The sequence below is a fragment of the Salmo salar genome, chromosome 18, assembly GCF_965601325.2.
Source record: "Salmo salar chromosome 18, fSalSal1, whole genome shotgun sequence".
NCBI classification, from domain to species: Eukaryota; Metazoa; Chordata; class Actinopteri; order Salmoniformes; family Salmonidae; genus Salmo; species Salmo salar.
Genome location: NC_138308.1, coordinates 11,777,735 through 11,787,946, shown reverse-complemented (window position 1 = coordinate 11,787,946; position 10,212 = coordinate 11,777,735). Strand labels below are relative to the sequence as shown.

The window sequence follows — 10,212 nt, the reverse complement described above, 5'->3', positions numbered from 1 at the left end:
TTTCACTTCAGCAGTAATACATTTATGAACTTCTTTGAGGAAAAGATCATGATCATTAGAAAGCAAATTACAGACTCCTCTTTAAATCTGGGTATTCCTCCAAAGCTCCATTGTCCTGAGTCTACACAACTCTGCCAGGACCTAGGATCAAGGGAGATACTAAAGTGTTTTAGTACTATATCTCTTGACACAATGATGAAAATAATCATGGCCTCCAAACCCTCAAGCTGCATACTGGACCCTATTCCAACTAAACTACTGAGAGCTGCTTCCTGTGCTTGGCCCTCCTATGTTGAACATAATAAACGGCTCTCTATCCACCGGATGTGTACCAAGCTCACTAAAAGTGGCAGTAATAAAGCCTCTCTTGAAAAAGCCGAATCTTGACCCAGAAATTATAAAAAACTATCGGCCTATATCGAATCTTCCATTCCTCTCAAACATTTTAGAAAAAGCTGTTGCACAGCAACTCACTGCCTTCCTGAAGACAAACAATGTATACGAAACGCTTCAGTCTGGTTTTAGACCCCATCATAGCACTGAGACTGCACTTGTGAAGGTGGTAAATGACCTTTTAATGACGTCAGACCGAGGCTCTGCATCTGTCCTCGTGCTCCTAGATCTTAGTGCCGCTTTTGATACCATCGATCACCACATTCTTTTGGAGAGATTGGAAACCCAAATTGGTCTACATGGACAAGTTCTGGCCTGGTTTAGATCTTATCTGTCGGAAAGATATCAGTTTGTCTCTGTGAATGGTTTGTCCTCTGACAAATCAATTGTAAATTTCGGTGTTCCTCAAGGTTCCGTTTTAGGACCACTATTGTTTTCACTATATATTTTACCTCTTGGGGATGTCATTCGAAAACATAATGTTAAATTTCACTGCTATGCGGACGACACACAGCTGTACATTTCAATGAAACATGGTGAAGCCCCAAAATTGCCCTCGCTAGAAGCCTGTTTTTCAGACATAAAGAAGTGGATGGCTGCAAACTTTCTACTTTTAAACTCGGACAAAACAGAGATGCTTGTTCTAGGTCCCAAGAAACAAAGAGATCTTCTGTTGAATCTGACAATTAATCTGGATGGTTGTACAGTCGTCTCAAATAAAACTGTGAAGGACCTCGGCGTTACTCTGGACCCTGATCTCTCTTTTGAAGAACATATCAAGACTGTTTCAAGGACAGCTTTTTTCCATCTACGTAACATTGCAAAAATCTGAAACTTTCTGTCCAAAAATGACGCAGAAAAATTTATCCATGCTTTTGTTACTTCTAGGCTGGACTACTGCAATGCTCTACTTTCCGGCTACCCGGATAAAGCACTAAATAAACTTCAGTTAGTGCTAAATACGGCTGCTAGAATCCTGACTAGAACCAAAAAATTTGATCATATTACTCCAGTGCTAGCCTCCCTACACTGGCTTCCTGTTAAGGCAAGGGCTGATTTCAAGGTTTTACTGCTAACCTACAAAGCATTACATGGGCTTGCTCCTACCTATCTTTCCGATTTGGTCCTGCCGTACATACCTACACGTACGCTACGGTCACAAGACGCAGGCCTCCTAATTGTCCCTAGAATTTCTAAGCAAACGGCTGGAGGTAGGGCTTTCTCCTATAGAGCTCCATTTTTATGGAATGGTCTGCCTACCAATGTGAGAGACGCAGACTCAGTCTCAACCTTTAAGTCTTTACTGAAGACTTATCTCTTCAGTAGGTCCTATGATTAAGTATAGTCTGGCCCAGGAGTGTGAAGGTGAATGGAAAGGCTGGAGCAACGAACTGCCCTTGCTGTCTCTGCCTTGCCGGTTCCCCTCTTTCCACTGGGATTCTCTGCCTCTAACCCTTTTACAGGGGCTGAGTCACTGGCTTACTGGTGTTCTTCCATGCCGTCCATGGGAGGGGTGCGTCACTTGAGTGGGTTGAGTCACTGACGTGGTCTTCCTGTCTGGGTTGGCGCCCCCCCTTGGGTTGTGCCATGGCGGAGATCGTTGTGGGCTATACTCGGCCTTGTCTTAGGACGGTAAGTTGGTGGTTGGAGACATCCCTCTAGTGGTGTGGGGGCTGTGCTTTGGCAAAGTGGGTGGGGTTATATCCTGCCTGTTTGGCCCTGTCCGGGGGTATCATCGGATGGGGCCACAGTGTCTTCTGATCCCTCCTGTCTCAGCCTCCAGTATTTATGCTGCAGTAGTTTATGTGTCGGGGGGCTAGGGTCAGTCTGTTACATCTGGAGTATTTCTCTTGTCTTATCCGGTGTCCTGTGTGAATTTAAATATGCTCTCTCTAATTCTCTCTTTCTCTCGGAGGACCTGAGCCCTAGGACCATGCCTCAGGACTACCTGGTATGATGACTCCTTGCTGTCCCCAGTCCACCTGGCCGTGCTGCTGCTCCAGTTTCAACTGTTCTGCCTGCGGCTATGGAACCCTGACCTGTTCACAGGACGTGCTTGTTGCACCCTCGACAACTACTATGATTATTATTATTTGACCATGCTGGTCATTTATGAACATTTTAACATCTTGACCATGTTCTGTTATAATATCCACCCTGCACAGCCAGAAGAGGACTGGCCACCCCTCATAGCCTGGTTCCTCTCTAGGTTTCTTCCTAGGTTTTTGGCCTTTCTAGGGAGTTTTTCCTAGGGAGTTTTTCCTAGCCACCGTGCTTCTTTCACATGCTTTGCTTGCTGTTTGGGGTTTTAGGCTGGGTTTCTGTACAGCACTTTGAGATATCAGCTGATGTACGAAGGGCTATATAAAAATAAATTTGATTGATTTGATGTTCATGTCCATCCACCTTGGACAATGTGACATGTGGTCCCTCAACACCCAATCCTCATGTCTCATTATTTGTTCTTGTTTCCCAATCAACAGTCTGGATCTTCCTCTTCTGCCATGGTGGATGAGATATTTACAAGAAAATGTATCTACAGGTCAATTTCTCTTTCCCACCGGAAAATGGTAGCTGTAGAGCCGAAAGATGTCACTGGTTTTCCAGTCCACCCATCTGAAAGACAAAAAATAAAATGTTACTAGCTAGTTAAATTGATTACTAAAATGGTAAAATGTATATTAAAATACCATAACCCATAGTTAAATAAAGGTTAAATATTAATAAAAAGGCTTGACTGTATTAATGGTAAAATAGACTGGGCTTTGGTCTATCTGCACATCTAAAATCCTACTATGTGGATGGGACATTTCGGCTGGGATGGAGGAATTATCTGGAATGCTCAACTAGATTATTAGGACAGTCTAGGATATTATTTGCAAGAAGAGGTGATGTATTGCGATTAGCTATACTACTGGACTTCTGATTTTAATTCTCAAGAGGAAAGTTAAAACCCTCAGCCGTGAGTTCACTGAGAAGGTCCGACAGTTATAAGGGGGATCGTCTGAAAAATTTTAACAAACCTGTTTTTGCTTTGCCATTATGGGGTATTATGTGTAGATTGATGAGGGGGAAAAAACAATTTAAATCAATTTTAGAATAAGGTTGTAATGTAACAAAATGGAAAAAGTCTGAATACTTTCCGAATGCACTGTTTAACTGACTTCACAGGTCATCTGATTAGTCATGTACAGATGCACTTGTGGAATAAAACCATTCGTTTTTTCTATGGGAAAACATTGAGCCCACAAGTCCTGAGCTAGCTAGCCAGCAAATTAATGTTAGTTCACTGTTTGTGTAGTCACTTTTCCATGTGGTGACATGCTAGCTAATGTTAGCCCACCAGGGCATGGATATTTAGCTAACGCTTAGTTAGCTAGGTACGTTAGCTCATCGTTCGTGTAGTCTGACTTTTACCCAGACCCCACGGGATGTGACATGCTAGCTAGGGGATATTTAACGTTAGCTAGTTAATCGCTAACAACAGGCACATTCGCACATTAGGCCTTTCGGGAAAGTCAGACTACACACCACGGTGAGATACTATGCAACGTTAGCTAGCTAATGTAACCAACTAGCCAATCAAGGTGCCTAACTAGATAGCCCACCAGGCAATATTTAACTAGCTAAATCCCTGCCCTGGTGGGCTAACGTTAGTTAGCATGTCACCACGTGAGAAAGTATGACTACACAAACCGTGAGCTAACGTTAGCTAGATGGCTTGTTCACAAAGGGCTTGTCAAAATTAGAAGGTCACAGCAGTCATAATGATAGCCTATGCAGGTTATTTTTACTGCTCCGTCAGGCTAGTTTGTCACATTGTCTACTAGCCCAGTCTGAAAATTAGTCTCGGGCTAGCTTCATTTCCATCCCTGCTGACATGTATAACTGACTTCACAAGTAATTTGATTAGTCATGTACAACAGATGTGTTGTGTGGGGAAAACGTTGAGCCCATAAGTCCTTTGAGAGATGGCTAGCCAACTTTAGCTAATGTAGCTAACTAGCTAGCCTACCAGGCAGTATTTAACTAGTTAGCTAGTTAACATTAGCTCACAATTCGTGTTGTCAGAATTTGTGTGTGGTGACATGCTATCTAACAGCTATCCTTGCCATGGTGCCGGCCTAACGTTAGCTAGCAAGTCTGTCTACACAAAAGGTGAGTTAACGTTAACTAGCTAACATTTGCAAAATATCCCTTCCCTGGTGGGCCAACACCAGCTAGCTTGTCACCACGTGAAAAAGTATGACTACACTAATCGGGAGCTAATGTTAACTAGCTGGCTACCTCACTAAAGACTTGTCAATAAAAAGGTCACAACAGTCATTATGCTAGCCTATGCTGCTCTTCTTTTTACTTGTAAGGAAGGTAACGTGTTGTACACGTAACTACAGTCAGGTTTTTAAATTTTAATTATTTTTTATTAACAGTAACATGCAAAACAAACATAACAGCCAGAGGGATTCCAAAGAAATTAGAAAAAAAATTAAACTATTCCATATTATATCAAATCAAATACAGACATATAGCGAATACATTTTTTTTGACATTTTGTTTTGTATACGTTTTAAAGACTAAATAGTTTTACACATCAGATAAAAAAAATTAAGAAAATTGGCTTTTTCTTCATAATTTTTGATTTGTGTATGAAACATTTTCCTAATAAAATAAAGAGATTTATGACATACTCACGTTCAATTGTGGAATCAGTGTAGTAAAATAATATATCAAACTTAGAAATTTCAATGGTTGTATGCAATTTGAGGCCAAGATATAGTTTTACATCAGTCCAGAACACTTCACTATATAAACAATTACAGAATAAGTGTTCAATAGATTCAGTTTCTAGTTCACAAAAACTGCATTCACTGGTAACATCAAGTATGTATTTAGAAATCAAACTATTACACGGATAGAATCTATGGATTATCTTAAAGGAGATCTCCTTTACTTTATTGGTCACCATAAATGTGTGGAGTGAGCCAAGCACGGCACCAGTTTACATCAAACGATGAAGCCCAACAAAATATCGCAGAGGGAATAGACTTCCTGTAGAAAATATCCCTTAATAAACGATTGTTGAATTTCGTATCTAGTAGACCAATGCCATTCACCTGAATATTGCTTACAATCGGAGATATTCCAAAATATGTATTATTCTGAAGTAAAGTTTTTATCCCACTAGGTGTAGCTTTAATAACAGTGTCATATTCCTTGCTTGAAACCTCAAAGTTGTATATTTCCATAAATTCTCTCCGTGTAAATAGATTCCCACTATTATCAACTAATTGGCTGACAAGAACAATGTTTTTCGAGAACCATTTATGGTTAAATAACATCTTTACATTTACATCATTTAGCAGACGCTCTTATCCAGAGCGACTTACAAATTGGTGTTTCTATGTAATATCGACCCATTGTTCCATATAAAACATTTATGAGGTGAAAAGTTGTGTTTATACAACAAAGCCCAGCACATTAAAGCCTGCTTGTGAAAATCCACCAGTTTCACAGGAAGTTTACCCACAATATATGGGCATTGTAGTAAAAAATTAAGCCCTCCGAACTTCTGAAAAACAAAATGAGGTATAATATTCCAGAAACTGAGGATTTTTTATGTACCTTTTAATCCAGTTAACCTTTGATATCTGATTAAAGAGAGTGAAATCGAAGACATTTAGACCGCCATCACAAACCCTGTTGGTGATAACATCTCTTTTTATCTTATGTGGCTTGTTTTTCCATATGAAGTTGTACAAAAGCCTATCTAAGGTACAGCAAGTGGATTTGGGAATGTCAATAGATGAAAAAAGATAGGATGCATGAGATAGCCCCTCAGCTTTGGATAAAAGCGCCCTTCCTTGAAGACTTAAATCCCTCCCTAACCATGAGGATAATTTTTTTTTGGACAGATTCAGTTACCGGGTTCAAATTAAGATCATTCACAGCCTTAAGATTTTTGGTGATCTTTACACCGAGGTAGGTTACAGTATCTTTTTCAGAGATGTTACAATCTGTTGGATTGACAGCTCCTTTCAAAACAAACATCTCACATTTGGAAAGATTTAATGCCAAACCTGAGATTTTGGAGAACTGCTTCACGATATCCAATGCTAATCTAGCTTGAGACACATTTTTCAAAAAAAGTGAGGTGTTGGGATATCTTGATCTCTCTGGCCTGGAATGTAATGCCTTCAAATGGACTTTTATGAACTAATGAGCATAACATTTGAGATACTAACAAAAATAAAAAAGGTGAAATTGGACAACCTTGTCGTATTCCTTTGTAAATGTTAAACCTTGAGGATGTTCCATGACAGAGTTTGATACAGCTATTGCCACCATTATACAGAGTTCTAATAGCATCAACAAAAAAACAACCAAATTTCAAATGCTTAAGACAATCAAAGATAAAATTGTGACTTACTGTATCAAATGCTTTCTGAAAATCCAAAAATAGGATAACAGGGAAGTCATCTAATAGATCACAATACTCAACCAAGTCTAACACCAGCCCCAGATTAATAGATATATGGCGCCCTTTCATAAACCCTGATTGACATTCATCAATCAGATCATTTAAGCAAGACTTTAACCTTTTTGCAAAGATTAAGGCTATAATTTTGTAGTCGTTATTTAGGAGTGTGATTGGACGCCAATTATCAATATTTAAGAGATCCTTGTGTGGTTTAGATATAAGAGTAATAACCCCTTGCTTCAGAGAGGCAGGTAGTTCTCCCTTCTTTATAGCCTCCCTAAAGGTTTCAAGTAAAAAAGGTGCTATTTCTTCAGAGAAGGTTTTGTAAAATTCAGAGGTTAATCCATCACAACCTGGAGATTTGTTCTTTTTTAACTGAACAACCCCGTACTGGATGTCCATAATGGATAAATCTTGGCAACAAGACTGATTGAATTCGTCACTAACCGAATTAACATTCTCTATAGAATCAAGGAGATCCTTAGAGTCACTGAAATTGTTATCTAAGGAGTAAAGATTCTCATAATACTTAGTGGTAAAGTCTGATAACAACTCTCTATCCTCAGTGGTAACCCCATTAATCTTAAGTTTCCGAAGTGTGTTGAGTTCCCCTCTCCTCTTTTCCAAATTAAAAAAGTATCTACTGTTCTTTTCGCCTTTTTCAAGTCATTGTTTTCTGGATCTTATGAAAGCTCCTCTAGCCTTTTCCTCATACAATGTATCTAGTTGATTCTGTAAATCATTAAATTTAGCTTTCTCATTAAGATCAAGATGCTCAGTCTCTGTGATATCGGCAATTGTCTTAGAGAGTTCAGCTGCCTCACATCTCCTTCTTAAAGCAAGCCGTTTTCCATAAGTAATACAGGCTGAGCGGATTTTACATTTCAGCAGTTCCCAATATTTCCCATATTCTACATTAGATGTAGCTAAACTCCAGTAAACAGAGATTAGATTCGTAATCACATTTTTTAAATCATCATGCAATAACAATGAGTTATTTAATTTCCAATAACCACCAGAGTATTTCTTACCATCATTACTGCACATCCTTACAGTCAACCATATGACTTTATGATCCATCAGGACTGCAGGCAGTATTTTTACTTCTACAGTGTTGGGCTCAAGACTAGAAGTTATCACCCACAAATCAATTCTTGATTGTAAAGAACGATCTCTATTACTCCATGTGTATTGTATCTCTCCAGGGTTTTTTACTCTCCATATGTCAATTATGTCAATGCTTTGGCAGAAATTCACCAACTTGTTCACACCAATGTTAGGCCTATGGGGCAATCTATCAGTCACATTAGAATAAACCATATTAAAATCTCCACCAACTATAATCTGACTGGATGGATAGTTTTTCAGAAGACTTTTAAGAATTTCATCAATTTCCTCTAGAAGTAAGTTATTTGGAGGACTAGAACAGTATCCATATACATTACACAACACAAATAATTTGTCCATGTGGTTGATGACAGCTACTAGCCAATGTCCACTGGAGTCCATTTGAGTAAACAAAAATTTCCCTTTGAAATTGTGTGCTAAAATTACAACCCCAGCTGAATGATTAGTCCCGTGGGCCAAAAATAAATGACATTGCCCCACTCATTTTTCCAATAATTATAGTCCTCTTTGCATGAATGTGTTTCTTGAACGAATACAAGATCTGCGTTGCAGTCCTTACAAAACAAAAAAAAGCTTTTCTCTTCAACTGGTTTCGTATCCCCCTGGCATTGATTGACATAAACTTCAAGTCCATATCTATAAAATAGAAAGAAAAATCCTATGTTATCTCAACTTTACCCTCTCTATAAAAAGTTGCTTCATATATGTTTTAACAGAAGTCTTAATCTGTAAAACAGTAAGGGAAGGAGCTACCTTGTAAACCTACCGACCGAACAAATCACCCCGGTCGTATTTCTTTTCCGTTGGCGAAATAGGCTCTGATTCCCCTGTAGTATCCACCCTTTCCTTGATTTCGGGCCTGTTGTACAAGAGGCCACAATTTTGCCTTTGCTGCCTTGTCTGCTGCAGTCAAGTCCTCACCGAATCTAAGTTCTCTCTCTTTCAGAAAGGCGCTTTCCTTTGCTTTCTTCCAAACTGCATCTCTCGCTGTGCGAAAAGCAAACTGGATGATGATCGAGCGGCTGACGAAGGCATCTTGTTTCTTCCCAATACGATGAGCGACATCCACAGCCATATCCATATATCCATCGGGGAAGTCCGGTGCCACACGGTTACAGATGTCTCTTACTAAGCGCTTCACATTCTCATCCTGGTCCTCGGGGACACCGTAAAGCCGTAGCCCCCACCTACTCCGGTATCACTCTGCTTCCGATATGCGCTCTTGCATGTCTGCGATGGTCTTCTCCTGAGCAGTGCATTTCTCTGATGTAGCACTGTTTGCAAGTTTAAGCTCTTCGATACTTTTGTATGCATGATTCAGAGAGGTCTCGAGGTCAACTATTTTTGATGTGTTTTCGCGTATCATTTTCTCCAGACCATCGGCTCTTTCGTTTATCTTTGCAGAGACAGCGTCGATTATGATGACCTGTAGTTCGCTCAAAGACAATTCTTTCGTGTCTTTTTGGGTGCAGGGCTATTGACTGCATTTTCAGAATCAACCGAATGTCCAGCATCCTCCATTTCTCCTCCCGAGGAGTCAGGTGGTGGTTTTTCTCCAATGTATGAGTGCTCAGTTAACAACTGCCTTCTCCTCCCTTTGCTCTTTCGCACATTTTTTTCTTCCATTTCTCCAAGTTTCAGATCAAATTAACGGTCAACTAAGCGTTGTTCTCTATTGCGTTTACTATAAGCCAAGTTCCGTTACATTTAAGTAAGTTTGAGAGGGATAAATTTAAGGTTACTCGGAGCAAGCTGAAATCTCGTCTGCACTCGCCGCCATCTTCAGCGCCTCCCTAATTGAACCACTCTGCCGCTAAGCAGCTACAGGTTTGAAGCCTGCACCTCGGACCACCGAGGCTCATCCAGTCGGGGGTTATCTAGCTAATTTTCATAAGTACCTAGTTACCCACAGTTCTTTGACCTAACCATAATAGCTTGTTAGCAGCTAGCAAACAGGGCTTACCTTATCACACAGCTCCAGCGACACCTCTCGATTACAGAGGTCGGAAAACAATAAAATGCACGTGTGCTTATCGGAGTGGTGGTTACAATCCAGTACATAGCACAGAACCATCCTTGCTTCTGATCGACGGAGATACCTAAGGTTAGCTAGTTCGCTGCAAAGGCCAGAGGGTAATTAAAACAATTATAGTAATAAAAAAATGCCAAGGTAGCTAGCTAGGTCATTTGAAAAATGCTAAACATGAATACAC

The 10,212-nt window shown here is 40.0% G+C and overlaps 1 long non-coding RNA gene and 1 other non-coding gene across 3 annotated transcripts; both read right to left on the bottom strand.

Annotated features, from left to right (window-relative positions):
* Positions 1-2,924: 2,924 nt before the first annotated feature.
* LOC123728696 (uncharacterized) lies at positions 2,925-10,190 on the bottom strand. 2 transcript variants are annotated; one of them, XR_014381355.1, is made up of 2 exons: positions 9,963-10,190; positions 2,925-3,009 (listed from the first exon to the last, which is right to left on the bottom strand). It is a non-coding gene; the product is annotated as an uncharacterized LOC123728696 (long non-coding RNA). The 2 variants fall into 2 exon arrangements; XR_006760317.2 differs by lacking the exon at positions 9,963-10,190 and adding an exon at positions 8,753-9,950.
* On the bottom strand, positions 9,786-9,859 carry trnastop-uca (transfer RNA opal suppressor (anticodon UCA)). The gene has a single exon. It is a non-coding gene; the product is annotated as a tRNA-Sec (tRNA).
* Positions 10,191-10,212: the final 22 nt, after the last annotated feature.